Source organism: Danio rerio, chromosome 16, assembly GCF_049306965.1.
Source record: "Danio rerio strain Tuebingen ecotype United States chromosome 16, GRCz12tu, whole genome shotgun sequence".
NCBI lineage: Eukaryota > Metazoa > Chordata > Actinopteri > Cypriniformes > Danionidae > Danio > Danio rerio.
In genome coordinates, this window is record NC_133191.1 from 8,968,500 (window position 1) to 8,996,001 (window position 27,502).

Sequence of the window (27,502 nt, forward strand, 5' to 3'; positions counted from 1 at the left end):
ATTTAAACTCTATTGCTTTTTGAATTGAACCAAATCAATAAATCTTTTGTGTGTGTGTGTGTGTGTGTGTGTGTGTGTGTGTGTGTGTGTGTGTGTGTGTGTGTGTGTGTGTGTGTGTGTGTGTGTGTGTGTGTGTGTGTGTGTGTGTGTGTGTGTGTGTGGTCATAACCAGCTCTGTGAACTACCTTGGGTAAGTATTCTTGAAAAGTATGAATCTGATTGGCCAGCTGATTATTTTCCATGTCTGGAATTGAATATTACTCGCTGTCATGCTTAGGGTTGCCAGAGCAGAGTTCCTCTGCCCATAATTTGACTTGATCGTTTCAACCTGGCAACCATGTGTTTAATTTCTCTACAAAAGCTCTGATAATCTGAAAACACGTACAAAAATGTGGAAATCTTAATGGTATCCAATGTGATGTTTCCCTGAGATGGGTTGCAGCTGGAAGGGCATCCGCTGCATAAAACATATGCTGGATAAGTTGGTGGTTCATTCTGCTGTGGCGACCCCAGATTAATAAAAGGACTAAGCCAAAAAGAAAATGAATGAAGAATAAGAATAATGATAATAATAATAGCAACAACAACAATGATGATGATAATAATAATAATAATAATAATAATAACAATAATAATAATAATAATAATAATAACAACAATAATAATAATAATAACAACAATAATGATGATGATGATGGTGATGATGATAATAATAATAATAATAATAAATAATAATAATAATAATAATAATAATAATAATAACAATAATGATGATGATGGTGATGATAATAATAATAATAATAATAATAATAATAATAATAATAATAATAACAATACAAATAATAATGATGATGATAATGATGATGATAATAATAATAAAAAAATAAGAAGAAGAAGAAGAAGAAGAAGAAGAAAATCATGAAATACCGAACATTGTTATCTTATGGATATATTTATGGTTGCTTAAAGAAATGAATGCACACAACCTACAAAATAAAGATGCTGAAATAATTAGGAAAAAAGCATATTGTTTTTACCAGTTTTTATATTTTTAATAACTCATTTTTTATGTCACTGTCTGTTGTGATGATTAAAAAAGAAAAGTATCGTTCTTTGCAGTTTGTGTGAATTTGCAATTGTGGAGAGATCTGGTCTGTGGTTTGTGCTATTTTCAACAAATTGTGTCAAAGGAAAAAAAAACAACAGAAATGACAGATTACAAAACACGCACCAAAACCAGACAACGCAAGAAGTCACATTCAATGTCAACAGTTTCATTTTCTGATTGTTATCTAAAGAACAGACAAATGCTGCGTTTATTGGGTTAACTTTGCCAATAGTAAATTCCCCCATCTGTTCTCTTTCTCAGACATTTCTTAAATGAGAATTAGGAATATTAATAATAAAATATTTAGCAAAATATTTGTGGCTATTACAGTAGATTGTTAATTGTCACAAAGTACCCAGTACTACCAAGTTGTTAAAAGAACTGTAACTTTGGTACCAGGTTAGTAAGTGAAATAAAACAATAATGTATTGTGTGTTTTTTTTAAGTACAAGTAGTATTACCAAAGACCTGGTAGGCCCAGATCTAGAAAACTGGCACTTTGTTATCTCACATATAAGCACTGAGAGGCGACAAGGTGGCTCAGTGGTTAGCACTGTCACCTCACAGCAAAAAGGTCGCTGGTTTGACTCCCGACTGGACCAATTGGCATTTCTGTGTGGAGTTTGCATGTTCTGTGAGTGTGTGCCTTTCCTCCGGGTGTTCCGGTTCCCCCACAGTCCAAAGACATGTGCTATAGGTGAATTAAACTAAGGTAGGTGAGGTAAACTGAATAGTCATAGTGTATTCTAAAAAACCCTAATTTTCACAATGAAATGTAGATATTTGGACTAGAAACAAGACAAAATTTCTAAGTAAAAATTCTTTTTTTCATAAACCATATAAATTCTTTACAAATATAGCATATCATTGTGATGTGACTATTGCGGATGTGCACATTGCAATATCGATGCTAAATGATATATTGTGCAACCATAGTTTGTACAGCAAAAAAAAACAACAACAATAGAAACCTATATACCAGGGCAATTCAATTAGTTTGTCACATAGATTGTAAAATATATGGACGTAGTGTCCGTGACGTCACCCATAGGTTTCTGAAGAGCGCAAAAGAAGCCATAACCAGGTGCACAATTTGTTTGCGTGTCATCGCCGCCACGGCGGGATACCAAACAAGGGCAAAGAGGAGGAGAGTGAGCGGAGCTACAGACACCTGCTGGTATTTTGCTTGGACCTGGTTTAGACACACTTTACTTTGGGAGAACGCTTAATACTTTATTACCTGTGACTCGTTTGTGTTCTGACCACATGTGCTTGGCTGTACACTATATCAATACAGTGTTTAGACTTTTAAAAACACAGAGCCGCATTACATTGAGCCACTAAGCATTGTCCTTGTGATGTTTTTCAACAGGAGAAAAACGCTAATTACTTCCAAACACTTCAGATATAGTCTGTGTTTAAATGCAAGACTATTGATGAACTCCAGCATAACACTGTAAGATAACACTTCAGATGACTGTTCTAGAGCCTACAGCTAATCAATCTAACAGATTCTGGAGTGCATTACAGCTCTAAATATAAATATAAACTATAAATGATCTTAAATAAAACAAATACATGTATAGAGATGGTATATAAGTGTATAACTTTACTCACATGGGAAACGGAGGCCACGTGAAAGGTTTGTAAGCACAATTAAGTGCTCACAGCATGCCATATCATCTGATAATTGTAGGAAACAAGTCCAAAAGGCAGTTGACTGTGTAAAGCCACATAAAAAAACACAGAAATATGATAAATATGTTGAAATCAGTGGCTAATCTGCCGGATTCAGCTGAGGTGACTTGACGGCGAACAGCGAGACCTAGCTGTCGATCAAGTGACCACGCCCTTAATTATGCAAATTTAATATAACTTAATATAAAGGAAACGGATGAGTAATAAAAAAATTCACCCCCCTCACAGTTGTCATGAAGGGTACTATTAGCTGTATTAACCAAAATCGTTTTTGTACCAGGCTGTAAACACCTTTTTTTCTGCTGTAAAGTTGGCCATTCTAACAGTGGGCTCAATTGAAATTTGCTCTATTAAGGAGCCAGGAACGGCCAGGACTAGCGATGAATTGCAATTTTAGTTACTTCCGTATTGCCTTCCCGAGGGAGAGCGAGAGGTTGCCGCTTGTGATGACACAACTGCATAAAAGAGCCCATATGTTATTTTTGTGCTCCTTAAGACACCCACGTTGTATTTTTCTCCATTAAAATGATAATATATTGTATTTTGAAACTACATAACATTGGACAATGTGGCTTTTTTTACAAACATACTCAAATGTTGTATTTCGAAGCACAGCAAAATCAGTGTATTGCTTCTACATTCAAACACATTGATATATTATGTTTTGAGCTGCATAACAATTAGGGATTATAGCAAAGATTATAAATTTAGGTTGTACGACTTTAAAGAATAATCATGGTTTCACGGTTATCACGTCTAATAATGTAAATGTAAGCTTATATTAGCTAAGTATTTAGATGAACTGCTGTTATCATCTGCGTTCATACATAATAATTTTAATAATAATTTGTCTAACATATCTTTTGCTTACATTGTACTGAAAGCCACGCACAACTCCAACCGCTACATCGTTTATGTTTTTTACTGCATGCGTCCAAAAAAACGCGAGCGCGTTGCTCCGATTTTACGCACATATTGGCATATAATCTTACATTATAAATAACAAACTTGCGGTTGGTAAAGACGTGATATGTGAACGGCCCGCTGCTATAGTTAATCCAGTTGTCATGCGTATAAGCTCAGAACTTTTAATTAGCGCACAGTTGGCATAACTTTGTTTAGTTACAGGAGTTTTGTTCCGTGCAACAGAAATGCTGCATTAAAAAGCCTTTACGATTAAATAACCATGATGATTTACAGCGCAGTTAATAATAGTGAAATCGGCTAATCATTGCATGCCTAATAACGATATCACAGCATTGTACAAAAGTCCTTTTCCAAAAACATATCCAACTGTTTTTGGCTGCTCGCGTCACTCGCTTAATGTCAGGTGACTCGCTTTGCGCAGCTTTCAACAGCAGCTCATGCTGTATTGAACAAATGGACATTATTTCAGAACTATAGCAACTGTTTTTCGACTGAACTAAATTTATTTTTAATGTCTTGGTCACACTAAATGGATGGACGAACCAAATTGAACAGCCCTGCATATACAATGCACCCACAAGTGTGTGTGTGAATGTACAGTTGAAGTCAGAATTATTAGCCCCCTTTTGATTTTTATTTTCTTTTTTAAATATTTCCCAAATTATTTTTAACAGAGCAATGAAATTTTCACGATATGTCTAATAATATTTTTTCTTCTGGAGAAAGTCTTATTTGTTTTAGTTCGGCTAGAATAAAAGCAGTTATTAATTTTTTAAAAGCCATTTTTGGGACAAAATTATTAGCCCCTTTAAGCTATTTTTTTTTTTATAATTTACAGAGCAAACCATCATTATACATTACTTTGCCTAATTACCCTGACCTGCCTAGTTAACCTAATTAACCAAGTTAAGCCTTTAAATGTCATTTTAAGCTGTATAGAAGTGTCTTGAAAAATATCAAGTAAAATATTATTTACTGTCATTATGACAAAGATAAAATAAATCAGTTATTAGAAATAAGTTTTTAAAACTTTTATGCTTAGAAATGTGCTGAAACAATCTTCCCTCCATTAAACAGAAATTTGGGAAAAAAATAAACAGGGGTGCTAATAATTCAGGGGGGCTAATAATTCTGACTTCAACTGTATGTGTGTATAAAGTCAAAAAATACAAAAGCAAAAACAGACACATACTCCTCTAGCATGTGCCCAAGTGATCACTTATCATCTTTTAACATGATGTACTCTAGAATTATAACAAGGACAAGGACATGTTTAAAGAAATACAATCAGTGTTTGGATTATGGTCACAACGCTAACAAGTCAACTCGAAAGTCTCCTGTTACGTCATATTTCAGTAATAAAACATAGGCCTATCTTTTTCTTTCAAACTGGTGCAAGATTGCATTGGCTGATTAGACTCAAATCCTCCTTTCTGACCATAAAAGCACAACATTATAGACTCTGTGGTTATTACATAATGAAGTAAACGTCAAGACAGGCAATCTAAAAACAATCATAGGAATGCTTGCAGATAACCAACAGCCACATACACTGTAAAGACAACTATACATATATATGATCTAGAGTTCTGAAAAAATGACAAAATGTAAAGTTAAAAATTCTATAACTTATAAACTACTATAGTGGAATAATCTTTAAATTAGACATCTAAACAAAAAAAGAAAACAAATCTCTCTCTCTCTCTTTCTCTCTCTCTCTCTCTCTTGATAAGAGGCTCATATTTCTTTAAAAACTGTAGACATTTAAGTATCAAATTTAAGTTATTTATCATCATATAGGAACAGACAGCAACATTCACCTACACAACTAATTTCAAAATAGTAATCTCTGACATGAGCTTAAAGTATTTGGTAAACCATTTACATGCATTACAATATAGCACACTATAAGTGAAGTAAATGTCAATACTGGCGATCTAGGAATACATTTAGATAAATTGAAATGCGTGTGTGTGTGTGTGTGTGTATATGGTCTAGCTATTCTACAAACATTCTATAACCACTTATTCAATAGTCATTAAGTTAAACAAACAAACAAACAAACAAACAAACAAATAATATTAACAACAACAACAACAACAACAACAATAATAATAATATCTCTTTCTCTCCAAATCCAGGGTTTTAATCAACTATCATTATTAAAGGGTAATTTAATTATTTAATTTAGTATTTTGAAGAGAAAAATGTGTTTAAAAATGATATTTTCGTGAAATTGTCCAAAAAATATATTTTAGATTTTTTCTAAAGATTATTTATTTTTTCAGATTTTTAAATAATTTAGTCTTTAATTGTTCATACTGTCACCCCTTATGTAATTCAAAATTAAATGAGTTTCTAAAAAAATCTTTAAGTTCTCTCTCTTTCGTTCATTTATTCATTTACTTTTCGGCTTAGTCACTTTATTAATTTGGGGTCGCCACAGCGGAATGAACCGTCAACTTATCCAGCATATGTTTTACGCAGCGGATGCCCTTCCAGCTGCAACCCATCTCTGGGAAAAATAAGTGGTTAATATTTCTTTAAAAAATACCTGTTGACATTCAAGAATCAGATTTCTCAAATTTGTTATTAGTAATGCACTCACAAGTTAATTGATAGCATATACTATAAATGAAGTAAATGTCAATACTGGCGATCTAGAGGATCAGAGGAACACATTCGGATAAATTAAAATGGGTTTTTGTATGTGATGTAGCTATTCTAAAAAACATTTTATACCCACTCAAATCAAATAGTCATTAAATTAGACGAACAAACAATAATAATAATAATAATAATAATAATAATAATAATAATAACGCCAATAATCATAATCATAATATCTCTCTCCAAATCAAGGGTTTTAATTGATTATCATTATTATAGGTCAAATAAAATTCTAAATTTTGTCATTTAAAGCAACCTGGTGTTTAAAAGTGATTATATTTTTTTGTGAAATTGTCTAAAAAGATATATTAGATTTAATAGATTATTTTTTTCTTAAAATTATTACTTTTTTTCTGATTTTTAAATAATGTAGTCTTTATTTGTTCATACTGTCTCCCCTGATGCAATTCAAAATTAAATGGGCTTTTGAAAATAAAAAAATAAATAAAAATCAGTCTCCCTCTTGATAAATGGTTATTATTTCTTAAAAAAACTGTTGACATTCAAGAGTCACATTTCTCACATTTGTTAATTATAATGCACTCAAAAATTATGTTTAATATTTGTTCAAACTACTAAATATAACTTTTTTTTTCGTTTTAGTTTCTATCTACTTTAATTTGTAAAAAATACAAATAAAAAATTATTAATAATTAAACTTAATTCCAACTCAGGCTCATCTGAAAACGTATGGCTATATACATTTCTGGACATCGCGAAATACATCCCAGGAGGCACTTTTTTTGCAGCATTTGTTTTTGCGAATCCACCAGAGGCCACTGCAGACGATTTTACAGATCTAAAATTTATATCACAAGTGCCATCCGCGCTTGCTTTTTTGCGTAAATCCACCAGAGGCCTGATAGTTCTAAAAAGCAATCCAGAAAAAACAACTCCTCTCTGCATCTCAAATCCGCAGACGTACATGGCGAGCTAACTGGACAAACTATTAAAATCAGGAAAACCATCAAAGCAGTCAACTTGTAAGTGCGGAAAGGAACGGCGCCATACTGCCATACCTACTTCCGGCTACATAATTCACGATCTCCAAACATGTATATAGGGCTACGTTTTCAGAATGAGCGTATCTTGCTTAATTCTTCATGTTGTCACAACACAAATTGATTGTGTGGAAGCCAGCAGTTTTTTTACTATGTATGTACAAACAGACAGCGACATACAGCTACAGATCTCATTTCAAAACAGTAAGAATCTTTGACATGAATAAAAAAATAAATAAATAAATAAAAAAAAAAAAAAAAAAAATATATATATATATATATATATATATATATATATATATATATATATATATATATATATATATATATATATATATATATATATATAAATATACAAAATATCCATCAAACTTCATATAATCAAACGTCCCTCGCTCAGAGTGCCGCATCGACACCCAAACACAGTGAGAACTGATAAATGCTCTTTTCATTTCAACTGATCGGTCAAGCAAATTCCCTTTCTGCAGAGCAAATATTAGCAGTAGATAAAGCCATCCTACGTACAACTGTCACAGCAGCCGTGAGAGTCTGTCTGGAGTCCAGGAACCAAAACGCAGGGAGAACTCCTGGAACATGGAGCTCCTATGATTCTGGAAGACACCTCCTCTGGGCAGCTGAAATGTGCAGAGCAAGTGAGAATGCCAAAATGCTTGGACCTCGAGCACCTCCGCTTAATGATTAATAAAGACTGCCAAAATGCCTGCTATCAACACGCTGTTTATGTCATTCACTGATTACGCAACCAAGACTGGCCTCTGCCCCGGAACCTTCGGTGGGATGACCAACCAAAAGAACAAATGATTGTTGAAGCAAGAATTTCAATCAGATAAAACAATAAACATGTATGAAACTTAACTAAATGAATACTAAATGAATTCTTTCAAAGGTTTGTTCAATCTCTATAACAGGCATTTTCATATAATTTATATCTTCATTTGTGTTCTATAGAGGTGAAGATACATAATAGATGTTTGCTCAATAAGTTTGTTTTACATGTAAGAGCCAGTGAGGTTTGTCGAACGGTAAAGAGCTTGTGGCAAAAGATAAAATTATTCTTGCCAGGGTGTGTGTGATAAATGGCCACTGATGCCCTGGAGCTCACATCTCTTAAATAATCATTACGTGACTCAACAGCATTATTTGCTGTAGGCTGGTCCTTCATTATTTAGATGCATCCACTGCACACCATGGTAGATGTTAAAGGAAGTTTCAGCTCACACATTTTTTAAGTAATTTTGCCTGTATTTAAACTTTTGTTCTGTTAAAATAAGATATTTTAAAGAATGTTGGGAAACATGTAACCATTGACATTCATACAAACAGCCAACGTTACTAGAAATGTAAGTGAAAACCCACTGACTTATAACTAAACAGCCACAGTGGAATAAAAATCTCACTAAGGGCGCACTCACACTACAATATCCAAACCAGGTGCGTTTTCCGGTTCGTTTGACAAGTGTGAGTGCTCTGAATCAGGCTCAAGCGCCGTTCAATTGGCCGGCCCTGGCCCGGTTGAAAGAGGTGTGCCAGAGCGTGGTTCACTTGGGCCAGAAACTGAAGACGACACGTCACTTTTAAGGGACTGCTTCATATGGATTTATTAATCATTCTTACTGTTCAATAAACGCAAACTGTCGTAGAGTTTTAAAGACGCAAACCCCTCACTGCACGACAGCTGCACCTTCAGCAAACCTAATACATGCATCATGAGGATTTTATAATAATTTATGAGCCTTAAAAGTCGTGGATCTGTTCGGTAAAATATCTAACTGCGTGTCCCAGCATCCCAAACGACTAAAACTATATAACTAAAGCAATGTCCACTGTGCAGAGCGAAAGTGCTTCTCTTCTGTTAAACTGACAGTGCATCATCGATGACAAAAGTGTGCTCAGTCTCAGATGCAATGTGAGTGCAGGCTATCAGTGGAGATGGGAGGGGGGGACAAGCGTGCTTCAGCACGATTCAAGGCAACTGTATATACTGTGAGTACGCACTTAGTTACCCAAATAGTTGACTTTTACACGCAAAACTGGAATATTGCATAAAAATCGAGGTAATTAATAATTTAATAACACTAACTTTGAAATGGTTAAAGTGTTTTAGAAGTACCAAAACAACATTTTAGATGTTTAACAATGTGGTCAGCCTGCTGGTTTATCCATTCACACACATTTTTATCATCACTTGATCTCTTATAACAAAATCAGATGACTTTTTTAATGCGCATACTGGAAAAAGCGTTTCCATCGTAGTTTATGTAATTTTTTATTCTTATCGAATAAAAAGTTTATCCTACTCAGTTATGCTCATCGCTTGACATACATATTTTCAAAACTTATGTGAATCATGGCTTTTTTATCACCGTTTTTTATGTGCATATCCAAAAATGCCCATAAATATAGGTGGATGGAAACATAGCTAAATACTCTTAACCAAAATAGCTGATGTTTTATAAGAAATTTGAATGGAAATACTTAGAACAATTTTAGTTTTTACACAGGATGGAAAAAACAGCCCTATTGAATTAACATCCCTATAAGCAAAGCTGTGCATTCTTAACCCAAATAGCCGACTTTACTAAAACATTGCGTTTAAACAAGCTTTAACATTGGTTCAAAACTGCAACCGACCTCAGCCATACTCTCAAATAAAACTAAATAAAAACACATTAAATCTCTCAAAATCTCAGCAGAGGATCTCGAAACAACTCCACAAACATCACCAGCAGCTTCACATACTACTAACTTGTTTTACTTTATTCTAGTCAGACATCTACAAAAGGCCTCAGCCGCAGTAATTGCAAATTAAACATTTTAGTTGTTTTATTGAAAATGTGCGTTTTCAGAAGTGGCTGTGCTTTACTTGGGATCTCAAACTTTAAAGTTAGCTTGTTAGCTTGTCTTATATTGCTGTGAGTGCCTGCTTTGGCAAGACAAACAAAAAGGCAATTTGATTATATTTCTTTGTGCACTAAAAGTTTGATTGACTGATCTAGTCAGTGATTTTTAATGCTTTATAATTGTGGTTGCGCTGCTGATAGCATAATGAGTACCAGAAGTACTTTGGTCAGGTTTTAAAAATACACTGAATATCTCAATCACTCAAAACACAGAGACATCAAGAATCACAGAATGTATCTCAACAATGGTGGCAAATTTGTTTAGTTTTGCTTGCAAAACATGCTGCCTATTTCCCACTTTTGACAATGAAATATTCAATTCTTTTGTTTGCAAAAATTAGGTTATTGTCTAGTTTTTAAATGAAACTAATCGTTTACATTAAAACTAAGATGCAACCTTTTTTCACAAGACAACTTCAACTTTATGAATTGAATTTTTGTGCTTTTTTACTTTTTTTATTTACACAAAAATATAAAAATATTAGAATAAAAAAGGCAACAATGTGCAGGAAGATGAAAAAAGCCCAAAAGGCTTATTTGGAGCCTCTATCTCTACATTGACAAGACAATTGCAAACAACAAATGCTAAATTACAGTTACAAGTGAATAATAAAACACACAAATGAAATGAAATGAAAATAAAATTAAATTAAATCATACATACAATGGAGTTCTTACTAAAATACTAAATTGCTTCAGTTGAAGTATTTATTAAATAACCATAAATGGTTTGCTTCCTTCAATTATTTTCCTATCATATCACAATGTGCTCTTTCATTAAAAAATACCTGTAAAAAGTGGAATATTTTCTCATTTTAGGTCATATCGTCCAAGCACTAAATTAGATGTTCAGTGTGTTCTTAAAACCTGACCAAAGTATTGCTGGTTCTCAATATGCAAAACCACATGGTTTCTATAACGAATGAGGTCAGTGAAATCAGCACAGGATTATCATCATACAAGATTAAAATCAATGACGAGATCAGTGAATCAAAACTGCTAAAACATGACTCAACAATGTCATGATATAACACAGAGGTTCAGCAAACAGAGACAACATGAAGTGACCAAGTAAAGAAGCAACCGATTTTCTGACTTCTTAAAACTTGTATTTTCAATAAAACTTATTACAAACAAAGGCGACGCAGTGTCGCTGTGGGTAGCACGTTCGCCTCACAGCAAGAAGGTTGCTGGGTCGATTGATCGATCCTCGGCTCAGTTGGCGTTTCTATGTGGAGTTTGCATGTTCTCCCTGCGTTCGCGTGGGTTTCCTCCGGGTACTCCGGTTTCCCCCAAAGTCCAAAGACATGCGGTACAGGTGAATTGGGTAAGCTAAATTGTCCGTAGTGTATGAGTGTGTGTGTGTGTGTGTGTGTGTGTGTATATGTAGATCTTTCCCAGAGATGGGTTGTGGTTGGAAGGGCATCCGCTGCGTAAAAACTTGTTGGATAAGTTGGTGGTTCATTCCGCTGCGGCGACCCCAGATTAATGAAGGGACTAAGCCGACAAGAAAATGAATAAATGAATGAACTTATTTCAAACGTTAGTTCTCAATAAACAGAAATTAGTATATAAGTAGATGTCTGACAGAAATAAAGTCAAGTTCAAATTGAAAAAAAAGCTGTTTAGTTTCACCTCATGTGCAAATTTAGATCAGTTTAATGCAATGCATTTCCATGATGTTTCCTGACATAATAGCTGACATGTTAGTATATCAGCTTTTGGGGTTTAGTGTAGTAGAAAATGCAAATACTATAGAAGTCAATGGTTACATTTTCATTTGTGTTCAATATAGAAAAAAAAAATCAAACTGGATTTGATCAAGTCAAAGTGAATAAATGATGGCATCATTTACATTTTTTGGGGTGAATTATGCTTTTAAGCTCTTCTTTTATTAATTGTGACTCATGGTAGAAACAAATACAAAGACTTATCAGAGCCTCCAGTAAACTCTGTCCAAGATAAGATGATTCTTGACCGGATGTGTGTGTGATAAACGGCCACTGATGCCCTGGAATTCACATCTCTTAATTTGTGATCCAACAGTCTTATTTGCCAAACTGTAGTAGGTTGGTCCTTCACAATGACACTTAGTTTGAGAAATTCAGGCAGGTAAACGATGGCAATACTCAAAAAAATAATGCAAAGTCTTTTCAACCAATCAGATTCAAGAACTGAAACAAACTGCTGTATAAAGCTTAAATCATACTTCAATGCAATTCACACACTGAACGTAAAGTGCTACTATTAAGTCATGTTTAAAGTTATGCCCAAATATGGCATATCCGTATAACAATGTTACACCTGCACTTTTGTGTATATATATGTGTGTGTGTTATGTTTTGTAAGTGTGGGAGCACACAGCTCCGGTGCTGACAGGAACAGGAGGTTTGGAAAGTGTGGTTTTGTACTGAGCTCAGTGGCTGCTCAGATTGCACACCTTGTCCAACAAAGAGCCCTTTAGGCCTGAGCCAGCTTCCCTGGGAGAGCAGGAAACTCTCAGCTTCTCAGCTGGCAGCTCCAAACACACAGCCTTCACTGCGAACGGATTACTAATGGATTGACTTTGTCCATTAGCGATGACTTGGCTTTCACTGATTTATACATTTTCACTCTATAATTTGCTCCTCTAACTACTGCAGGTTCTACTGTTTATAATGTGCAAATTATATGCATGTACAGTATGAAACATCTGCATGACCAACAAGTCTGCAAAATATAGTCTAAAGGCCCATGAACTTGTTTGTTGCCAACGTTTAACGCCTTGTGACTAACCATAATACCATTCAGACTAGGGCTACACAATATAACATTTTGGTACGATATCGCAAAGTGTGAATGCACAATAATCACATCACAGATGTATACAATGAAGGTTATATATCAAATCAAATCGATAAATGATTTTGTTTAACTCTTCTCCTGCCTTTGAAGAGAGAAAACACTTCCCTGCCATTGACAAGTTTTGCGGCCGTCCGTGTTTTAGGTGTATTACAGTAGGGGAAGACCCTAACGCATGTCCTGAGTGAGGTCTATGAGGTCAGATGCTCCGAAGATTGAAATCTGAGAGAAACTAAGATTGTGGATAAAAATAAGAGTTATACACCTTCTTTTGGCTTAATCTCTACTGTTTTAGATCTGCTTTAGATCTTGTCTTGACAAGAGTCCAAAATAAAGAAGCTTTATCAGGGTTCAACACTAAGGATTTTTTCTACTGGTCCAATTGGGCAAGTGGTTCAGATTTTTACTTGCCCTGCCAAAATTTTTACTGGCCCCACCAAAAAAAAAAAAAAGGGAAGTTAATAGCTATGTTTTAGCCGCATATTTTAAATAATGTGTCTAAAATAAAGTCTGTGAATCTAGAATTTCAATACTTAAAAAATTGTTAATAAAAGTGTTATGCAAACAAAAAGAGCAGTATAGAAAATGTGAAGGTATTTTTTTGCGGTTTAAAATTATTTAACAAAAGGTGGATGACTTGTCAAACTGACGGCAAACTTTGCAAAACATCAATTAATTTTTTTGTTGTTGCGATGTTCACACTTTCCAAGACGTTAGAAACAGACATTTTCTTTTAGCCTTATAATTTGATGTTGCTGCCATGTTGCTGTTTCTTCGCTGTACTGGTTGTTACCAGGTTACTGAAAAAAATAGCATGCTCAAAACATCAAATCAGAGAAGAGGAACCAGAAAGCAATATGGTGTTTACGACATCGCAGAGAAGGTAGTGTTTAAAGACTTAAAAGCACAAACTTAAAATGCACGCAATTGAAAAAGAGTCGAAGACAAATTAAATATTAGTGACAAGGCAGCACTGTCCCAATCGGGCAAGTAATGATCCTGTCTACTGTCCCAAACGTCTCTCACGCTGGCCCTGGGCCACCGGGCAGTCCTTATTGTTGAGCCCTGTTTACTTTTATGACCTGTGTCATTGTTGTTGTGTCAGATTGCACACTTGACATAGCAAAAGCACACTTGACATAAGCAAAATTGTCTGCTAATTTCTGGGAATTACCACCACAAAATCAGTCATTTTACTGGCCAAAAAAAAATCACAAAAATCATCATGAAAAACTAGGCGGTCTGTTTAGTGTAAACTAAAAACATAAGAACTTTTGTTCTGCTTAACAGAAAGAATGTTGGAAACTTGTAACCATTGGCATCCATATTAGGAAAAACAATACTATGGAAGTTAATAGTTACACATGGTTTCCGCTACATTCATTCTTCCATGGCGGGGCGCCACGCCAAAATTCGTCCCGCCAAAGCTACATTACAGCTTCTCATTTAAAAATTGTATTTTTTTAATTGCGGGTAATAATCGCACTAAATCGTATTAAAGGGTAAGCGACTTATAACAGCGCAAACGTTTCTGTAACCGTAGTAGTGCTCTGCGTCATTTGTTTACCCTTTAAAGTTACGTGCTGACTGACTGTCTGGCTGACTGACAGGTGCGTGATGCGTGAGGCCAGCAAACACGACGTATAGCCATTTTAGTTTACTTCAAGACGCATTAATATCGCTCTGTAGGATTATTAGGGAGACATTCATAAATATTCCTAGCAAATCTTATAAATAATGGAAACATACTCGTTACATATATCTACTAAATCGCACTTCAGCAGAATTTATTTGAGAGCGCACAAGATCTGCGCATAAGATCTTGAAGCGGCTTATATTTGAAGGGGCGTGCAAAAAGGTTTGTGCACGAGCAGAGAAAATCGGCGCGCAAGCAGAGATTCGCAATCTGTAGGCTATTACATAAATGCGATCTCGACTTCTAATACTGCGCTCACAACATTTGTCATTGAAATAACGCCACAGGTAGATCTGTGTAAAAAAAAAAAGGCCTGCAGCCACAGCTGGAAAAAATCCAACCCAAGCTCATTCTGCAAACGTAGCCCCGTGGACGTTTCTGGAGGCCGCGATTTACGTGGCCGGAGGTACGTAAGGCTGCGTTTAGTTTTTTTCGAGCGAACGCTGCGGGGCGGCAGACGGCTCGCCTCCGAGAGGAGGGCTTTCCCGATGCAACCAGTTTGTCCGCTTATGCAACCGTTTGACGACTAGGATCGAGTCCGGGGAACAGCGGTTCTGGAAATCAGGTAAGACGAAAAACATAATCCGAAAAATAAGGGTGAGAACGCGGCAGGATCCGAAAACGCGGTCGAAATCGAAGATGAGGGCTTTTGCTTTTTTTTTTTTTCTGGACGGCTTTTGCGAACCGTCGTTCGGGTTTAGGGAAGGAGGAGGAGGAAGAGGAGGGCGGCCGAGTCGGCCGATCTGGCGGCTTTTCGCGCGAGAACGGCACGGGCGCGAACGGATTTGCGAAAACAAAAAACGCTCGAATACGTACCTCCCGGGACGTAAATTGCGGTCCGCAGAAACGTCCGTGGGGCTACGTTTCCACAATGAGCCCGGGTTGAAAAAATCCTAGAGGAAACACTGTTGTTACAGGTTTCTAACCTGCTTCAAAATATCTTCTTTTGTGCTAAATAACAAAACAAAAAAACTTAAACTGGTTTGGATCAAGTCAAGTGTGAGTAATTGATAGCAGAATTAAAATTTTAGTATGAACTAGCCTTTAAACTCTTGCATTGTGGTTTGTATTTTAAAGGACTCATCGATTTCTAAGCAAATTTGCTACATCAGAATATCCATAAATATAAAACTGGTTATGTCATTCAAGCAACATTAGTTTATAATGAATGTATACAGTAAATGTTTTTGGCTAAAATGTTATTACTGCAATAAAATAAGATTGGTGTTTTGCTGCCTCGTATGTTCATTTCAGCCATAAACTGCAATGAACTGTAAGGTCTTTTTTTTTAGTTTTGCAAAAATAGATAACAGCAACATGCTTTTTCAATGACCCCTTGTTGTTTTTAGGCCCACTTTAAGGAAACACTGCTAGCTGCACCACCATAAAAACTAGGTCAAAGGTTACATACCGAGAATACACATAAAAATATTCAATATATTCCGAAAAAACAGGTGGATCGCTCTGCTGTTGAGATCATGAATCATTATTTCAACACACTGCTTCAGTTCCAGGCTGATTTATGGATTAGCTAGACTGAGAAAAAAACATGACCCAAATCTGGACCCAAACAAACTTCCACTTCACTTCCCGTCCTGCTGATTAGGTTCTCTGAGCTCTACTTAAAATAACGATCTTCTATGAAAAACAATACACAGCTTTTACTATAGCAAATCAATGGAATAAAATATTTTAGAAATACCAAAATTGCAGCTGAAACAGATAATAATAAACAAATAAATAAATAAAATATGTGTATTATTTGATTAACTGTTTTAAAAAATAACTGTTTGGGGAATAAATTATTGAATTTTTCTAAGATTGCAGTTTGTTTTTTAAAAAAAAAAAGTAAATTAAACACGGGAGTTTGAACTACAGTATATATAAAACCCTAATAAAAAAGTATATATAGAATAAGAAGGTTAAAAATGTAAATGTTAAATTCTGAAATAAGGGTTATTTAGCTCACATGAAAGCATGAAATTTGTACCTAATAAAGTGGCCGGTGAGTGTATAAATGTTCAAAGCTTTTTTTTTTAAATTGTGAAAAGTCTTGTGAAAAGAGTCCATAACTGTGTTGTGTTTTTTTTTTTTTTTTTTTTTTTATTGATGTCTGCTGGTGCGATTTAAAAAAAAAAAGGTAACACTTTATTTTAAGTACCAACTTTCATTATTAATTAATGACTTAGGGCCAGACTGAATCTGCAGACATTTTTGCTTCTGGGCAGAATTTTGTAAACTATCTGGATTTATGTGGAATGATTTTGGGATTATTGTAACTAAAAACTTAATATATGAAATAAAAAGTAATACCTTATTAAACTTTTTTTAATATTTACAATGCAAAGATCCACTTATTTCACAAACAAATATAATATATCTATTAAAAGAAAGAAAATATTACTTAACAAACTATATTGCAAATAAATCATGTGAACATTTTCATATTAGTCAATATTATTACTGAAATTAATAAAAAAAATGAATAAATATACATTTACACAATAAATAATATCTGATTATTATTTGATTAATTGTATGAAAAAATATAATAAATTGCTGAGTTTTTCTAAAATTGTAGTCTGTTTTAAATTAGAAAAACAATTTTTAAAACACAGGAAATTCATTCATTCATTAATTCATTTTCTTTTCAGCTTAGTCCCTTTACTAATTTGGGGGACCAGCGACCTTCCTGCTGTGAGACTGTGCTACCCACTGCGCCACCATGACACCTTAACATTTTCATATTAGTCAATATTATTACTGAAATTTAAAAAAAAACTGAATAAATATTCATTTACACACGTTTACACAATAAATAAATAAATAAATAAATAAATAAATAATATCTGGTTATTATATATTTCATTTATACCATTAAAAATAACTGTTTGGAGAGTGAATTACAGAGATTTTACTAAGACTGTATTGTGTTTTACATTTGAAAAACAAGGTTTAAAATACCGGAATTTAAAGCAAATAAAAACCTAATAAAAATGAATGTATAGATTAGAAAAGTCTGTAGTCAAACAAAATGTAACTGTTAAATTCTGAAATAAAGTACATTTTGCTCACATAAGAGTTTACAGACCTCTTCCAAATGTTCTTGCATGTGCAAATCTGCAAGTCATATCATATTTCATATTAAACATATAAACCCACATTAATCTGATAAAAAAAATAATAGAAGAAAAAAATAGAAAAGTGAGTGTGTAACACTTTATTTTAAGATACAACTCTCACTATTAATAAACCATTAACTAGTTGTACCTCAATAAACTCCCAATTTGCTGCTTATTAATACTTATAAATGTAGTAGCTACTGGGCAGGATTAGAGATTTAGAATAAGATAATGCAGAAAATATATTTTATAAATACCAATAAACAGCCAATTTCTTAATAATAGTCACATAATAAGCCAGACTAGTAATTATACAAAAGTGTAACCAAAAAAACGTTACTTAAAAACAAATCTAGAGTCTTTATATGAATTTTGAAAAGTTGATTAGAGATGTCTGACAGACTTTCAGTCGATGAACTGCGTTGTTAAACAAATGAATGCATGAATGTAAGTGGGACATGGGATCTGACCTAAGCGCATGCTCTAGTGAACTGAACAGCACAGCAAACAATAGCACCTTTATTAGGCCACATTAATCCTGCTTTTGTTTGGCCCTTTTCTGTTTTATCCCAAATGCAAACAGTAGGATTCAACCTGAAGGATCCAGAGTGTTTGCTGTTCTCTTTGAGCACAGGCCTTTGTGACTGAGGATCTATTTAAGTCATTATTTCCAGAGATCAGTAGCCAAACATGTTGACCATTGCCTTTTAAAAAGACAACAAAGGCATTAACATTCATTTGGCTTAAGTGATGCTTTATGTGAACCACAATTGGCTGCTTAAAAAAAAGTTTCTAAAATATTCCCTAGGGGCTCCTTTTCACATTTCTGGGTTTCTCAATAGTGGAAGTCTTCAAAGGTGTTAAACCTAGAGCAGGGGTGGGCAAACTCGGTCCTGGAGGGCCAGTGTCCTGCACAGTTTAGCTCCAACTCTAATCAAACACACCTGCTTGTAGATTTCTAGTGATCTTGAAGATACTGATCAGCTTGTTCAGGTGCGTTTGTTTAGTGTTGGAGCTAAACTGTGCAGGACACTGGCCCTCCAGGATCGAGTTTGCCCATCCCTGACCTAGAGCCTACCCAATTCACCTGTACCGCATGTCTTTGGACTCTGGGGGAAACCAGAGCACCCGGAGAAAACCCACATGCAAACTCCACACAGAAACACCAACTGACCCAGCCAAGGCTTGAACAAGCGACCTTCTTGCTGTGAGGTAACAGCACTACCTACTGTGCCACTGCGTCGCCCAAATGAAGGAATTCGATAAGCTTACTTCTGAGTTCAGACGAGATCAGGCATACCCAGGGTGGTATGGCCGGAAGTATGATTCTTATTTTATATCCCTAATTAGGACTGGGCGATTGGGCCTAAAATCAAAATTATTTAAATCTAACATTTTAACTTGACTACAATTAATAAACAATTATTTTATTTACTGAAAGGTTTTGTACATATGCTTAAATATTACAGGTGAGAGATTAATGATTGAAGGGTGCATTACTTGATTTTAAAATAATTGATGGAATCACACACAACCTACTATACGTTATGATCAGATAGTATGTAAACACGCGGATCGCAATGGACTAAAAATCCGCCATTATATGGATTACAAGTTCCAGGCATGCACCACACACACATCGGATCACAATTGATTACACTTACACAGCTTTGAGCAGCTCAAAGACGGATTATATTTAAATACAGTCTTGCTATCCTGTCTTTGTGAATATTACGACGCGTTTTCTCTTGCCTTGTTTTTGCTCAGGATTGCCTGTATACATCTGTTTGCCCCTGTGTTGACTGTTACTTGCCTGACCATTCTGTTGAATAAATCCTGCATTTAGATCGGGACTCCGTTGTCCAGCATTCCATTCACATGACACTATCTATGATCATTTATTGAACATCAACATTAAAAGTAGAAGGTATAGGGTACCATACATATAGTATAGTGAAGTATGCGACAGCGCTGGACCAAGTGCATGTGCTCGACCCAGAAGTATGAACCAGCCAGAGCAAGGTCACATGACTTGACACACGGTAGGAAAAGTAATTGAAAAAAAAGTTACCTGGAAAATTTTGATTGATTATATGTTCTTAGAGTCGAAATTTTGATTATTTTGACTAATCACCCAGCCCTAATCCCTAATCCCATATCTAAACCCAACTACTACCTTGATAACTATTAATAAGCAGCAAATTAGGAGTTTACAGAGCTCAAAGTCTTAGTTAATGGTTGATTAATAGTGAGAATTGTACCTTAAAATAAAGTGCGAGTAAAAACATCTTTGTAAACGACTCAAAAGGTTTGTCAGATTTAAATCTTTTGCATGCACTATCCACATCTTTATATTTCACCACCTGCCATTTCCTTCAGTGGTGTTTAATGCAAAACACAACCCGCTGCCTAAATAAGTTAAGTTCCTTATATAAACCCACTGAGGACTGTTTTGTCTTCTTGAAACAAATTTCAAATAGTATCTATCAATATATTTTATATGAGTCTTGTAAATAATTGAAAAGTTTTGTCAGGTTAAAATCTCTCATGCATTGTCCATATCTTTATATTTCACCACCTGCCCCTTGAGTTTTGGTGTGCGTTGCTCCATTGAGAAAACAAGTTCCCTCGCCCTCAGCAGATCAGCAGGGCGTAACAACAGGCACATGCCTCTGGGGAGTCATGGTGCTCGCATAGCAACCTATTTTTACACCCAAGAAGAGTCAGAGAGAGACAGTCTATACCCAAGCAGCTGTAAATTTATGATTGAAGCCTCACGCAAGAGTGAATGGCCCAGACGATTGGTGAATCTGCAGGGACACTCAACTATTAGCAGCGTTTGTTTGCCGTTGCTAAGCATGAAGCTTGCTGGCACTGCATCTGCCCTTGATCTCTGGTTACAGGGCCATTTCACTGGCAGAAAGCCCCACCCTTTTACTGCTGAGGGTAAAACTCCCCTGTTTTTTGCAGAGCTATAAACAGCTCAAAGAAATGCTACCGCACTGACGGCACTAACACTTTTCAAAGCTGGCCTGTTGTGCGTGTGCTCCACTATGGAAACAATAAAGACAACCATTTTATGACAATTCATTGTATTATTCCTCTATGTAATCTTACTGTGAACAATTTATCCATTCAATATTTTTATTTGTAACATTTTTAGTGTACCCTTATAACGTCCGAAATATCTGATCTTATGACAAAATGACACTTCCTTCTGTTGTTGAATGCAGCACTCCTTAAATCAGTAGTCCACAATCAAGACCCCTTTAAAATTCACATTCAAAGTGTGTTCACACCTGTCTTATTTGGATCAGTTTAGGGCTGCATGATTAATCGTATTTTTATCATGATAACGATATTTATCACCCACGATCAGTAAACAAATATCGTCATGATTTTACTGTATAAACAGCAAGCCACTTTTAATGGGCGGAGTTTACGGATTGTACCTCGTCACAAGAATGACATGACAAGGAATTTTTGAGAAACGTGATGTTGATCAGCTAGGAGTCTTGTGCTTACTTTGTTCCCGTTCAGTCCAAACTTCTTAAGGTAACACAGCAAATGTGATTAACCACCTCAAAAGCACAAGAACTGGCTGTCATCAGCTGTCTAATAAGCTCAGGAGAATTCTGCCTTGCATTTTTTTATTAGGCCAGGGGTGTCAAACTCAATTCCTGAAGGGCCGCAGCCCTGCACAGTTTAGTTCCAACCCTGCTCCAACACACTTACCTGTAGGTTTCGAAGGACTCAATTAGTTTGATCAGGTGTGTTTAATTAGGGTTGGAACTAAACTGTGCAGAGCTGTGGCCCTTTTGAAACTGAGTTTGACACCTGTGCATTAGGCCAACTGACTTTACTAAACGAGAAAACAATTGCTTTCAGAATGAACTAGCCTAAATATTCACAGAGATTCAGAGAGTCTTTTTTCTACACATTTGCCAGTCATGTTGACAGAAGACACAGAAACTGAAAGCAACCCCTGTCTGTTTTAACTCATTTTAGTTGACAGGTTTGTGTATTTAGCCAAAAATCTTTTTTATTATTTTACATTGATTTAGATTCTTATTGTTTCCTAGTTTAGATTCTAATGTAAAAATAAGTCATTTTGACCTTATTCTCACAATATTCACCTTATTCAAGTTCATTTTCATTGATCTGATATAGGGCTGCACAATTTTGGCAAAAATGTAAATCGATATTTTTATTTTTTTTTGCTTAAAATCAAGATCACAATTTTCTCACAATTCTGTAAATGTAAAATAATGGTTAATTATATATATATATATATATATATATATATATATATATATATATATATATATATATATATATATATATATATATATATATACACACACACACACACACAATATGTGTTAGTTGTGCCCAGGATGCACAATGAACCTAACACTGTGCATTATTTTAATTTAATGTTTGTAAAGTAGGTTGTGTGAACCAACTGCAAATGCTTGGTCAGCTGAAGAGGTGATTTTGATGTGTTTCTAAAAGAACTCTGGTATGGTTCATTTGAGGTGTGAATATGATTCAAGCTCAATCCAACACATTTATAATAATTCAATTCAAGTTTATTTGTATAGCGCTCTTAACAATATGTTTTACCGAAAAGATAAGCTTTAATCTAAGAAAAAGCTTCGCTATACAAGCAAACATATCAAAAAATAGAAGTATTCATAACAAGAGTGTATCCTACAGGTGGTTTGTCAAGCTAACTCACCTGCATGCTGCCTAAGTCACACATCCATCCTACAGTTACGTGCTGCAACGCGTATATGCTTCATTAAAAAGAAAAGTCTTTAATCTAGTTTTGAACTGAGAGAGTGTATTTTAGCTTTGAACATTATCAGGAAGACTATTTCAGAAATTAGGAGCCAGATATGAAAACACTCGACCTCCTTTAGTGGACTTTGTTATTCTTGGTACTACCAGAAGCCCTGAGCTTTGAGATCTTAAAAGTGAGTAAGATTGCAGGGAGAAAGAAGGTTGGTTAGATAAACAGGAGCAAGATTATTTAAAGTCTTATAAGAAGCTATATTTTATAATCAACATGGAACTTATTGGCCAGTGTAAAGAAGATAAAATTGAGGTTATATGACTGTATTTTCTTGACCTGGTAAGAACTTTCTGTGCTTTTTGAGTTATCAGGATCCCAAAGTTTGAGTTGTGCACCCATGGTGTCTGGCTTTGATAACATGGCGTCTGCCATACTCTCCAATGAACCACAACTTTGATAAAACATTTATGGATGAATAAAAGAAAAGGTGTTGCAGTGTTTTGCTGATTTGCATTTGTCTGAGGTAACTACTCTACTGTTATAACAGAAATGTGTATAATACAGGTCACACGGGGGCTAAGTCATTAGCATGATTGCCTAACAGCAAGAAGATCACTGGTTCGAGTCCTGAGGTCTTTCTGTGTGCAATTTGCATGTTCCCCAGTGTTTGTGTGGGTTTCCTCTGTGTGCACCAGGCATATGCAGTATAGGTGAATTGAGTCAGGGTATATGCAGGAATCCTAAAGGTAATTTGAATACCTTTTTAAGACTTCTTAAAGACTTTCTCAGAATATGTTAAGACCTCATCTCCACTTCAAGTTCTAATCGGTATCAAACCTTTAACTAAATAAACAGTTGTTAATAAAGTTAAGTTAAGTAGTTAAAGAAATTAAGCACATCTATGCAACAGAACTCGGAAGAAACAAAGCTTGAAATAATAAATTACGTGGTTGTTTTTAGTGACACTGTTTAAACACGTCTTTGTTCAACCAGGAGTACGCAAACTTACATTTTCCCATTTTGCCGTGTTTTGCTTTATGGCTTTACTACATGTGGAGAGCATCACAACACCTTCCCGTGTCACCCGGATGGAGGACACTCCTGGACTCGAACCAAATGCGTGGATCGAGCATGCAGTTTATAATACTAGGAGGAAAATAAATATATTTATGCTTTTTTTGGAGGCGAGGCAGTGGCGCAGTAGGTAGTGCTGTCGCCTCACAGCAAGAAGGTCGCTGGTTCGAACCTCGACTCAGTTGGCGTTTCTGTTCGGAGTTTGCATGTTCTCCCTGCCTTCGCGTGGGTTACCTTGGATGTGGCTGGGTTGAAGGCCATGCACTGTGTAAAATATCTGCCAGGGAAATTGGCAGTTCATTCCACTCTGGCGACCCCGGATTGGGCAGGGACTCAGCAGAAGGACTAAGCTGCATGATTCTACATTTGTTTTGCCGTCTACAATGGCTGGCACGCGTGCTTTTGTTATGGTTCACTTGCAAAAAGGGCAGTGTAAAAGCAAAGTGCGGCTAATAAAAAAATAAATAAAAATGGTCCTGACCAAAGTAGGAAAACTAACAATGTTTCCTGGTATAAATACATCCTCAGATTAGCATTCACATCTATCAAATAATAACCTGTAATTATGCATTAGTTTTATATAATTATTAATGAGAAGGTGTGTCCTTATTCTATAAGAATATGACTTAGTTATTCATGATAGTATACACTGATTTCGAAACTGTCAGTTCAATCTCTGAGTCAGACTCAGACTCAGACTCAGACTCAGCTTTATTATCCCGTTAGGGAAACTAAAATTGCAACAAGGTACCATACACAGGCGAAGTTCCATGTACACATTAAAAAATACTACTATACAACATCCATACATCAATATATAGAAACATCCCCCTCCCCCCTGGACTCATTTAATGACCTAATGGTCATCATTATAAAAGAATTTCTGGTTCTATTTGTCCTGCAAACAGGAACCCTAAAACGACGTCCTGATGGCAACAGCTGAAATACAGAGTACAGTGGGTGATCCGGGGTGCATAGGATACCCTGAGCTCTTCTTAGTACATGATTTTGGTAGACTACCATTAGACCAGTCTGATTAAAACCAATGATCTTGCCTGCCACCTTCACCAGGCTGCTCAACCTGTTCTTGCTTGACACACTCAGATTTCCGTACCAAGCTACAATGCAAAAAGATAAAACAGATTCGATAAATTGTTTATAAAACAGCGTCATCATAGAGGTACAAACCTGAAATGATCTAAGTTTCCTCAGAAAAAACAGTCTTTGTTGGACTTTTTTATATACAGCCTGGTTGAAATGTCAACATATTATCAATAACAACCCCGAAATACTTATGTGTGTCAACAATTTCAATGTCCAAGCCTTTAATATTAGTTAAGCAGTAAGGAACAAGAATAGGTACACAAAGGTACACAAATGAAAAGTGAGTGATGGTTTTGGCTTTTCATATTGAATTGCAGTGGTCACAGTGTAAAGTACAGTGAGTAACAAAACCATGTTGAATGGTGAATTGTACTACATGGATATGAGCTTTTACAGTAAGCAACATCTAAAATCTAAACCTGAAGGTGTATTGTATCTTTTAGAAAGTCACTTACAGTAATTTGAAGCCTTCAAATGTCAAAGACAGAGGCATACCTAATGTATTTGGATTATGTGATGAATTAAAGTTTTATTGCAATTTTATTGTTTAAATTAACAACTTTTTCCACTTTAACAAAATGGTCAAAAGTAATGTAATGCAATATTCAAGCAGATCAGTTTATTTGTGAAGTTAAAGTTAGTGCAATGTTATCTTACAGTTACTGTATGCATTAGCTTAGGATGATCGTTGCACATTGCAGTGAGCCAGATCAATATCATATCATGGTCTCCAAAAAGTTGCTGCCAGTCTAATACATGTGCTTTTGCGCCTCTGCATGTGACATCACTTACAGTACAACCACCACCTGCACTTTCCACTACAGGATGTCACTTGCTATTGACACAAATCACTCACTTTGTCAACGGGGTAACGCTTCAGTAAAGCCCTGGAAGTTGTATGTAGGTGAGGGAAAAAAGAACCACAAGTCTGTGGCTACGCAGAACACGTGGTCTGTCATTACAGGGTCTTTCCCCACAGAAAACCACCAGATTAAGGCATTTACAGTAATGTGGCCTGAAGCAATAAGATATTAATGCTTAATAACATCAATAGATTAAATTCAGTATAAACAGTATTCTTGATGAATAGTGAATGCTGAAAATATGTTAAATTCCTAGGTAGATTTTCTTCACACACACAAAAGTATTCAGTTAATGTGCCTCCATGCATCAATACAGGTCATATTAAAATATGAATATGGTGAAAAAAATATGCTAAATGTGTTAAATATAGTACATTTATATAGATATAATATAGAACATAAATATAGCCCATGCTAAATATGTGCGAAATATGCTAAATTATATGCTTTTGTTTGAAAGAATGGGTGCATTTTAATACCATTACAGGATTTACAGATAGTTGGAGTGGTAGTTGGAGTGTTTTAATTACACACCCTCGCCTTCTTCACCATAATATTCTACTGCGACATAGAGCATATGAGATAAATAATGTCTCTACGTAATAACTGCTTATGATCTATCACTGAACCGATACCGAATCGTCTGTGTCTACATCACAGTGCATTGAAGAAACCAGAGAGTCCGTAAGAGCCTCAAACATTATTAGGAAAGACTATTCCAGAGTTTAGGAGCCAGATATGAAAAAGCTCGACCTCCTTTAGTGGACTTTGAAATTCTTGGTACTACCAGAAGCCTTGAATTCTGAGTTTATTAAGAGTGAGTTGGATTGCAGAGACATAAGGTTGGTTGGATAAACAAAAGCTAGATGCTCAAAATACGGTAAATCACTAGTTAAGAGTTTCCTCACACACACAGAAGATGTTAATTTGGCTCCAGGCATCTATACAGGTCATATTAAAAGATGACTATAGTGAAAAAAATTGCTAAATGCGTTAAATATAGCACATTTATAGATATAATATAACACATGCTAAATATGTGCTAAATATGCTAAATTCTATGCTTGTGTCTAAAAGAACAGGTGCATTTTGATACCATTATAGGATTTACAGATAGTTGGAGTGGTATTACAGTGGGGCTACAGGCTAATGGTTAATGTTTGGTTAACAAGCACCATTTGTCATTGGAACAATATTCAAAATAAACAACCTTTTATTTTTGGAGTAAAGTATTTGCTGTGTGCTATTCTATTCTATTCTATTCTAGGAGTAGAAGATGTTTGCAGCATGAACCAGTGAAGAATAATGATGTGTGCTGATCTAAAATGATGTAAAAGTCAAAGGAATTCCTACGTAACCATTCATACTGTGGTCGGATTGCAAAACAACCGATCTAATCTAATTTTATATCACATATGAAAGTGGCACAAATTGAATTGAAAAGATCAGATTCCATGCGGTTTGGGCTGTTTACACGGTCATGACAAAAACAGATCTGAGTCACATGTGGACAAAAAAAATTAGATTTGGGCCACATTTGACTGAAGTGTGAATGTAGACATTTAGGTATGGGACGATAACCGGTTTCAAGGTATTTTGCAGTTTGAAAAAGTCAAGGATTTAAAGCTGTATATATTATACCATTCCTGCTATATATGCACTTTTTTTTTTTACAACTA

The 27,502-nt window shown here is 35.3% G+C and overlaps 2 protein-coding genes across 16 annotated transcripts in view; both read right to left on the reverse strand.

The window, feature by feature from the left end:
* Window positions 1-27,502, reverse strand: part of cobl (cordon-bleu WH2 repeat protein) — a 138,518-nt gene that overhangs the window by 91,388 nt on the left and 19,628 nt on the right. For 7 of the 15 annotated variants that reach the window (XR_012391433.1, XM_073924930.1, XM_073924929.1 and 4 more), the window contains exon 1: window positions 7,930-8,055. The gene's annotated coding sequence lies outside the window, so the exon portion shown is untranslated. 15 annotated transcript variants of the gene reach the window in all.
* LOC141378159 (uncharacterized) overlaps window positions 1-27,502 on the reverse strand; it is a 416,515-nt gene that overhangs the window by 58,420 nt on the left and 330,593 nt on the right. The gene's annotated exons all lie outside the window — the stretch shown is intronic.